We start from the raw sequence: 10,318 nt of genomic DNA, 5'->3' as shown, positions 1-10,318 counted from the left end.
ATAGACACAGACTCACACATAGTCCCACACCTAGACACATAGACTCACACATAGACACAGACTCACACATAGACACAGACTCACACATAGTCTCACACCTAGACACATAGACTCACACATAGACTCACACATAAACACAGACTCACACCTTTACACATAGACTCACACCTAGACACAGACTCACACCTATACACATAGACTCACACCTAGACACATAGACTCACACATAGACTCTGGGTCTATGAGTGGTGAGTCTGTGAGTGGTGAGTCTATGAGTGGTGAGTCTGTGAGTGGTGAGTCTGAGTCTCTGTGTGATGAGTCTATGGGTCTCTGTGTGGTGAGTCTGTGGGTCTCTATATAATGAGTCTATGGGTCTCTGTGTGGTGAGTCTATGGGTCTCTGTGTGATGAGTCTATGGGTCTCTGTGTGATGAGTCTATGGGTCTCTGTGCGATGAGTCTATGGGTCTCTGTGTGGTGAGTCTATGGGTCTCTGTGTGGTGAGTCTATGGGTCTCTGTGCGATGAGTCTATGGGTCTCTGTGCGATGAGTCTATGAGTCTGTGTGGTGAGTCTATGGGTCTCTGTGTGATGAGTCTATGGGTTTCTGTGTGATGAGTCTATGGGTCTCTATGTGATGAGTCTATGGGTCTCTATGTGATGAGTCTATGAGTCTGTGTGGTGAGTCTATGGGTCTCTGTGTGGTGAATCTGTGAGTCTCTGTGCGTTGACCTTGATGAAGACCTCTGGCAGACGCTGTTCGGGCTGCAGGGAGTGAGCGGACGTCTGGATGTAAAAGCCACGCACGGCGCTGTAGCTCATGGACATGGGCAGGTTGTGAATCTCGGAGAGCTGTTTGATGATCTCTGGGAGAGAGAGAATGGGCAGGTTGTGAATCTCGGAGAGCTGTTTGATGATCTCTGGGAGAGAGAGAATGGGCAGGTTGTGAATCACGGAGAGCTATTTGATGATCTCTGGGAGAGAGAGAATGGGCAGGTTGTGAATCACGGAGAGCTGTTTCATGATCTCTGGGAGAGAGAGAATGGGCAGGTTGTGAATCACGGATAGCTGTTTGATGATCTCTGAGAGAGAGAATGGGCAGGTTGTGAATCACGGAGAGCTGTTTGTTGATCCCTGGGAGAGAGAGAATGGGCAGGTTGTGAATCACGGAGAGCTGTTTGATGGTCTCTGGGAGAGAGAGAATGGGCAGGTTGTGAATCACAGAGAGCTGTTTGATGATCTCTGGGAGAGAGAGAATGGGCAGGGGAGAGAGGGGGAAGAGTGGGGGAGAAAGGAGGAGAGGGGGGGGGAGATGATGGTGGAACCCACGACCTCCTGCGTACCAGGCGAGGTACTTGACATCTCGCAGCCACCGTGATGATGACGATGATGAGAGAGACACGCAAACTCCAAACGTACAGCAGCAGGCGGTAGAGAGAGAGAGAGGAAGAGAGATACAAAGACGGCCGGGGAGGGCTACGGGTGGGTGAGCGGTGCCGTGCCTTCGATGTCTCCGACGGCCTCGGAGAGGATGCGCCGAGCGAGGTCCAGGAAGCCGTTGAGGCCGGGGCGCACGACGTGGCAGCGCCGTGTCCTGGCCGAGAGGAGGTTGCCCTTGCGGAAGGGCAAATCGTCGGTCAGCACCGTGCGCAGCTTGCCCAGGATCGCAGGGAACCTGGCACGGGGACAGCGGGGTAGGAGACGCGGTGGGGGTTGTGGTGTCGCCGCCGCCATCGACGCCGCCACCGTCGCCGACAACAACAACGACGACGACAACCGCCGTTCGCCACTAAGTGGCGGTGACGTCACCACGACGCTTGTGCCAGGCCATGTGCACTTCGAGGCCACGTGAAGTGTCGAACGCCCGCTGGCACGAAGGTCACGGGGCAGACCCGGGTGCCAGGGGGGGACTGACTGAGATGACTGAGATGACTGGCTGATGCACCACCTGTGCCCCCTACTGTGCCAACCTGCTGTGCTTTAGCCACCCGGCGCTACGCGCGTTGTTGTGAGTGTCGCTCCTCCGCCCTCTGTTGTTGTTGCAGGGCGACTGCCTCCAACTGCCCAGTAGCGTCCTTCACGAGCCTCCTCCACAGAGGCCGATCTTGACACCGCTGGTACCAGTCATCGGCAAGTCCACTCAGCTCCACGTCCTCCTGTACCACGTCACTCCATCTTCTCTAGCCCCCTCGATCCGGCTGAACAAAAGCTGTTTCGGCATGTGATGGCTAGGCATGCGGGCTGCATGACCCAGCCAACGCAGTGTTTCCTGCCGGAGGAGCTCACTGATGGGACTTTGTCCAGATCTTTCAAGGATTTGTGAGCTCCTCACACAATCCAGCCTGGTTAAACCCAGGATGGATCGTAGACAGGCCAGCCTAAATGTTTCTAACCAGCAAAGATGTTCCATTAGGGGGGTCCACGTTGCACAAGCATAGAGAAGGGAGGGAATGACTGTGGCCAAGAAGACCTGAAGCTTAGTGTGGAGCGACAGACCAGGTAGCTCCCACACAGCGTTACGCAACCGATGAAAAGATAATGCCGCTTGACCGATTCCGAGTGCTGTTAAACCGGAGCCGGTCATGAGCACACTGCCCAGGTATGGGAAACTCTCCACTCTCCCCACAACTATCCCATCACCAATTGGAAGTTGTGGGGGTGGAGTGTCCGATGGCACACAATACCCAGGAAAGTGCTTAGTTTCAGTGGGTAAGGCTCCACCTCTTAGTGGCAAGCTCCAGGTTCAGCAGCAGCGCCTCCAACTCCTCCTCTGAGTGAGCAGCAATTCCCAGATCATCGGCATACATTACATGGTTGAACAATCGGGAGCCATCCCTTGACTGCACCCGGGCATCGATCAGCCTCCAATTCTATCTGTACCAGATGGGAATTCCTCCGGTACAGCTACTGAAGGCTTCACGAACTACGTGGTCAAAATAGATGTTTAATAATGTGGGAGCCAGAGGACAGTACTTCCTCAACAGATGGCACCTGAGCCAGCCACTCACAGGGGGTGACTTCTTCCAATATGTGAGGCACCGCAGCCTCAGTAGTGTCATCCCCACTTTGGCCCACTATGTTTTCCAGGTTGAGGGATTTTCCCTCCCCCAGGACCTCACAGAAATGCTCAGCAAATATGCAAACCTGTTCCTCGGGGTCGGAGATTGGATCACCTTTCTTTCCACTAATGATGGTAATAGGTGTGGCGCTGCAGGTTATATTTTTTTTATGGAGTTAAAGAGCGATTTGTGATCGCGGGCCATTGAGGCAGACTCCATCTCCTCAGCAACCCGCGACCACCACCCATCCTTGCAGCGCCTCACGGCTCTCCAAACCTCCGAGCGAAGGTTGCGGTAAGCCTCCTCATTCTCCGACGTGGGATGCTGTAGGCTATGAGAGTGGGCCTGTCGCTTTTTCTCAGTCAGCCTGAACACCTCCTCTGTCAGCCAAGGTCTCTGGGGAGGTCTGGACCGTTTACCCAAAGCAGCCATTGCAGCTGCATGAGCCACAGTCCTAAATCTCGCCCATTGTCCCTCGACATCAGGAGGAGTGGGGGACGATGCCAACCCCAGCCGCACTGAGACCAGGCCACTATGGGTTTGAATCGGGTCCTGGGTGTACACCCACTACCGGAGTGGAAGAATGGCAGGCGCATCTTACAGATGACTAGTCGATGGTCAGTGGGCAGATCAGTACAACGGTAGGTCCTGGTGTCAAGGACATGGGCCCGCATCCGCTGTTCCGTCACTATGACATCCAGTAGATGGCCTTGCTTAGACCTGGCATGCATCCATGATGTTGTGTGGATGCGCCGATGCCGGAACAGCGTGTTGGTAATTATAAGCCCATGGGCTGCACAAAAATCTAGCAGCCTCCTGCCGTTGTTATTGAGCTGATCTGGCTCATGCCTTTCAATCACTCCAGACCAGGTGCCAGCATCATGACCAACTAGGGCATTGAAGTCACCCAACAAGATGACTCTATCCCGAGGGTCCACTTTAGCTAGCACCTGTGACAGGAGGTTATAGGAGGCATCTGACTCATCAGCCTTGCCTGCATCCCTCCACGGATGTTCATATTCGGTGGGGGCATGAGTAACCACGACCACCACTCCTCACCTGCGGTTGATGGGAAGGCGAGCCCAAAGTAGCCTGGGGCCTACAGCTTCCCACACCTCAACCGCCACGTTCCCACACCCCCTTCATTCTTTTGTTTAGAAGAGCCACTCCCTGTTGTTTGGCAGTCTGCTGCCCCGAGTAGAGGACTGTCCACCCCTCACGGTGGCAGGAGCCAGAGCCGGTCCACCGGACCTCCTGATTACCACAGAGATCCAGGCGGTACCGGTCCAGCTCCCGACAGAGAAGTGGCAACCTCTCCTCCGCAGTGAGCATTCGAACATTCTACGAGGTCATCCGTAGTGGGTTTTTGTTGTTAAAGGAGGAGCCCCGATGGGAAGGATTCAGTCTCCTGGCTCCGCCAAATAGTGTTTGGCCAGGAGACGTCATAGATGCCTATCCCCCCGGGGCCTCCGGCACAAGCTTATTAATTACATTTTTCATTCATGGTTTGGTGATAATTAATTGAACGTGGATGGGTTACCAGCCCCTCGCACCCACCCAGAGCCCCCAATTGGCCGCTGTGGTGGCTACAAACGTCATGAAGGGAAAAGCCAAAAATCTAAATAGGCCCTCCCCCCATGGCACTGCCCACCACAGCGTTGCCATCCGGCACCAACGAGGAGGTAGGGGGTTGTTTTTGCCACTGTCACAACCCCCACCATCACCACCATCACCCTCACCACCGTCACCACCGTCACCACCATCACCACCACCCCCACCACACACCCACACCACCACCCCCACTACCACCACCATAATCACCCCCACCACCGTCACCACCGTCACCACCGTCACCACCACCCCCACCACCACCCACACCACCACCACCACCGTCACCACCCCCACCATCACCACCACCTCCTCCACCACCCACACCCACACCACCACCACCACCCCCACTACCACCACCACAATCACCCCCACCACCGTCACCACCATCACCCCCACCACCACCCACACCTCCACCCCCACCACCACCACCACCGTCACCACCCCCACCATCACCACCACCTCCTCCACCACCCCCACCCACACCACCACCTCCTCCTCCACCAACATCACCACCACCACCCCCACCACCACCCACACCCCCACCATCACCCCCACCACCGTCACCACCATCACCCCCACCACCGTCACCACCATCACCACCACCATCACCCCCACCACCTCCACCACCATCACCCCCACCACCGTCACCACCATCACCACCACCACCCCCACCACCACCCCCACCACCACCACCACCAGCCTGGTCTCCTCGTCACCTGCAGTCCAACAGGGAGCTCTGGTAGGCTGTCAGCAGTGGAGTCTTGCAGGGGCTGAGCGCTCGCTGGGAACACAGCAGGGGAGAGATAGGTGAGGGTGACACCTGCACCTGTCACTCACCACTCACCACCTCACCACCTCACCACTCAACTCACCTCACCCTTCACTCAACACTCACCCACCCCTCACCAACCCCTCACCTCACCACTCACCTCACCTGCCACTCACCCTATCTGTGGGTGTTGTGGAGGCACCCCCAGTGGCAGCTGTCTCTGTGTGTGAGTCTGCTGTAGCCTAGGGGCACCCCCAGTGGCAGCTGTCTCTGTGTGTGAGTCTGCTGTGGTCTAGGGGCACCCCCAGTGGCAGCTGTCTCTGTGTGTGAGTCTGCTGTGGTCTAGGGGTACCCCCAGTGGCAGCTGTCTCTGTGTGTGAGTCTGCTGTGGTCTAGGGGCACCCCCAGTGGCAGCTTAATGATAATGATGGTGATCAATAATAATTAGTGATGACAGTGATTAACAATAATTAGTGATGATAGTGATTAACAATTATTAGTGATGATAGTGATTAATAATAATTAGTGATGATAGTGATTAACGATAATTAGTGATGACAGTTATTAACAATAATTAGTGACGATACTGATCAACAATAATCAGTGATGATAGTGATTAATAATAATTAGTGATGATAGTGATTAACGATAATTAGTGATGATAGTGAGTAACAATAATTAGTGATGATACTGATCAACAATAATTAGTGATGACAGTGATTAACAATAATTAGTGATGATAGTGATTAACAATATTTAGTGATGATAGTGATTAACAATAATTAGTGATGATAGTGATTAATAATAATTAGTGATGATAGTGATTAACAATAATTAGTGATGACAGTGATTAACAATAATTAGTGATGATAGTGATTAATAATAATTAGTGATGATAGTGATCAACAATAATTAGTGATGATAGTGATTAACAATAATTAGTGATGATAGTGATTAACAATAATTAGTGATGATAGTGATTAATAATAATTAGTGATGATAGTGATTAACAATAATTAGTGATGACAGTGATTAACAATAATTAGTGATGATAGTGATTAATAATAATTAGTGATGATAGTGATCAACAATAATTAGTGATGACAGTGATTAACAATAATTAGTGATGATAGTGATTAATAATAATTAGTGATGATAGTGATCAACAATAATTAGTGATGATAGTGATTAACAATAATTAGTGATGACAGTGATTAACAATATTTAGTGATGATAGTGATTAATAATAATTAGTGATGATAGTGATTAACAATAATTAGTGATGATAGTGATTAATAATAATTAGTGATGATAGTGATTAATAATAATTAGTGATGATAGTGATTAACAATAATTAGTGATGACAGTGATCAATAATAATTAGGGATGATAGTGATTAATAATAATTAGTGACGATAGTGATCAACAATAATTAGTGATGATAGTGATTAACAATAATTAGTGATGATAGTGATTAACAATAATTAGTGATGATAGTGATTAACAATAATTAGTGATGACAGTGATCAATAATAATTAGTGATGATAGTGATTAACAATAATTAGTGATGATAGTGATTAACAATAATTAGTGATGACAGTGATCAACAATAATTAGTGATGATAGTGATTAACAATAATTAGTGATGATAGTGATTAACAATAATTAGTGATGATAGTGATTAACAATAATTAGTGATGACAGTGATTAATGATAACTAGTGATCATAGCGATGAACAATAATTAGTGATGACAGTGATCTTGGGCAGGCGATGTAACCTGCAGTGGAGACACCAACTCCAGGACATGCTTGAGGTGGATGGCGTAGTTGATCTTAGACTCAGCAGTTCTCAACTGGAACAGGGTGGATGGATAGACAGATACATAGATAGATACATTTTGATTTAAAGCTTTCGTGACTGCAGGGATTAATATTCTTGGTTCTTTCGGTAAAGTCACCACGTAGAAATGGAAACTATAAAATAATAAAAATATAAAACAATAAAATTATCACGAAGTTTCGACTGCAACACGAGCAATCATCATCAAGGTGTGAAAACCACAGCAAGATAATTGTATTCTTTTATATTTATATTATTTCCCTTCTACGTGACTTTACCGAATATAGATAGATACATGTAGAGATAAATATAGACAAATAAATAGATCACTAAATAGCCTCTCTCTCTACATCACGGGTGGGGAACCTTTTTTCTATCAAGGGCCATTTGGATATTTAAAACATCATTCGCGGGCCATACAAAATTGATCAACTTAAAAATTAGCCCGTTATATCTGGTCAAACGTTTAATTAACTCGCCCCTAATGCGATGGGCTGGAACTGCTTCTCTTTGGCGAGGCGTTTGGTGATGTTAGCCGGTATTGACGATGTTGTTGCTACTCGCAACTGCTCTTCCAGGTTTTCTCTACCTAGATTTATTGAATTTCGAGTCCTGCCTGCGGTTGCCTTGGCAGGGCCAGAGACCGGACGTTCCCCACCCCTGTTTAACGTGATGAAGGGGTACTGTGTGATGCTGAGCGAGGTGATGCTGATGATGATTAAAGTGATCATCTCACCGTCTCTGTCTTAGGGATTAGAAACAGCATTGAGAGCAGGTGGTCTACATTCAGAAACTGACTGATAGCTGCACACACATACACACAGACATCACACATATACACACAGACACACACACACAGACATACACAACAACAACAACCGCCATTCGCCACTAAGTGGCGGTGACATCACCACGACGCTTGTGCCAGGCCATGTGCACCTTGAGGCCACATGAAGTGTCGAACGCCCACCGGCAGGTGGTCACGGGGCAGACCCAGGTGCCACGGGTCAACTGACTAAGATGACTGAGATGACTGGCTGATGCACCACCTGTGCCCCCTACTGTGCCAACTTGCTGTGCTTTAGCCACCCGGCGCTCCGCTCGTTGTTGTGAGCGTCGCTCCTCCGCCCTCCGTTGTTGTTGGAGGGCGACTGCCTCCAACTGCCCAGTAGCGTCCTTCACGAGCCTCCTCCACAGAGGCCGATCTTGACACCGCTGGTACCAGTCATCGGCAAGTCCACTCAGCTCCACGTCCTCCTGTACCACATCACTCCATCTCTTCTCTAGCCCATGCCGCGCCCGTTTAGCCCCCTCAATCCGGCCGAACAAAATCTATTTGGGCATGTGGTGATTGGGTATGCGGGCTACATGGCCCAGCCAATGCAGTCTTGCCTGCCGGAGGAGCTCACCGATGGGACTTTGTCCAAATTTTTCGAGGATTTGTGAGCTCCTTACACAATCCAGCCTGGTTAAACCCAGGATTGATCGTAGGCAGGCCAGCCTAAATATTTCTAACCGGTGAAGATGTTCCATTAGGGGGGTCCACGTTTCGGAAGCGTAGAGAAGGGAGTGAATGACCGTGGCCGAGAAGACCTGAAGCTTAGTGCGGAGCGACAGACCAAGTAACTTCCACACAGCGTTACGCAACCGATTAAAAGATAATGCCGCTCGACTGATTCGGAGTGAGACCTCTGCTGTTAAACCGGAGCCGGTCATGAGCACATTGCCCAGGTATGGGAAACTCTCCACTCTCTCCACAACTGCCCCATCACCCACATACCCACTCACCCACCCACCCAACCACTCACTCACCCACTCACCCACCCACCCACCCACTCACTCACCCACTCACCCACCCACCCACTCAGCCACCAACCCACCCACCCACCGGCCTGCACTCTATAGAAGTTGTCTTCCTGCATCAGCTCATCCACACAGTCGAGACGGCTTCTGAGCATCTCTTCATCCACCAGCGGCTCGTGGATGTTGGCTCTGAGCCGGCGCGCTCCTCCACGCGTCCTCGTGTAGTTGAGCACCCCGAATAGCGAGTGGGAGCTCCTGGGTGCACGCTCGCACGCACACACGCACACACACGGGTGGAGGAGGGTCACACAAACACACACCAACACACACCCACACACACTCATACCACACTCGCACCCACACATACACGCACACACACCAACACACACACACACACTACCACACTCGCACCCACACACACCCCCACACACACCAACACACACCAACACACACACCAACACACACACACCAACACAAACCACAAACCAACAACAACAACCACCATTCGCCACTAAGTGGCGGTGACATCACCACGACGTTTGTGCCAGGCTATGTGCACCCTGAGGCCACGTGAAGTGTCGAACGCCCGCTGGCAGGAGGTCACGGGGCAGACCCAGGTGCCACGGGTCGACTGACTGAGATGACTGGCTGATGCACCACCTGTGCCCCCTACTGTGGCAACCTGCTGTGCTTTAGCCACCCGGCGCTCCGCTCGTTGTTGTGAGCGTCGCTCCTCTGCCCTCCATTGTTGTTGGAGGGCGACTGCCTCCAACTGCCCAGTAGCGTCCTTCACGAGCCTCCTCCACAGAGGCCGATCTTGACACCGCTGGTACCAGTCATCGGCAAGTCCACTCAGCTCCACGTCCTCCTGTACCACATCACTCCATCTCTTCTCTAGCCCGTGCCGCACCCGCTTAGCCCCCTCAATCCGGCCGAACAAAAGCTGTTTCGGCATGCGGTGGCGGGGCATGCGGGTTACATGACCTATCCGAGGGGCCACTCTATCCCGAGGGGCCACTTTAGCCAGTACCTGTGACAGGAGGTAATAGAAGGCATCTCACTCATCGGCTTTGCCTGCATCCCTCCACGGATGTTCATCTTCGGTGGGTGCATAAGTAACCACGACCACCATTCCTCTCCTCGGGTTGATGGGAAGGCGAGCCCAAAGTAGCCTGGGGCTTACAGCTTCCCACACCTCACCGCCACGCTCCCACGCCCCCTTCATTCTTTTGTTCAA

The 10,318-nt window shown here is 51.2% G+C and overlaps 1 long non-coding RNA gene across 1 annotated transcript; it reads right to left on the bottom strand.

The window, feature by feature from the left end:
• Positions 1 to 1,505: 1,505 nt before the first annotated feature.
• Positions 1,506 to 9,342, bottom strand: LOC142912156 (uncharacterized). Its single transcript, XR_012933937.1, has 4 exons — positions 9,167 to 9,342; positions 7,217 to 7,291; positions 5,384 to 5,448; positions 1,506 to 1,672 (listed from the first exon to the last, which is right to left on the bottom strand). It is a non-coding gene; the product is annotated as an uncharacterized LOC142912156 (long non-coding RNA).
• Positions 9,343 to 10,318: the final 976 nt, after the last annotated feature.

Source organism: Petromyzon marinus, unplaced genomic scaffold (genome assembly GCF_048934315.1).
Source record: "Petromyzon marinus isolate PM22_M1 ecotype Great Lakes invasive population unplaced genomic scaffold, UKy_Petmar_22M1.pri1.0 PM_G_Scaffold_19, whole genome shotgun sequence".
NCBI lineage: Eukaryota > Metazoa > Chordata > Hyperoartia > Petromyzontiformes > Petromyzontidae > Petromyzon > Petromyzon marinus.
The sequence above is the reverse complement of the archived record's forward strand: the minus strand, read 5'-3'. Positions and strand labels throughout refer to the sequence as shown.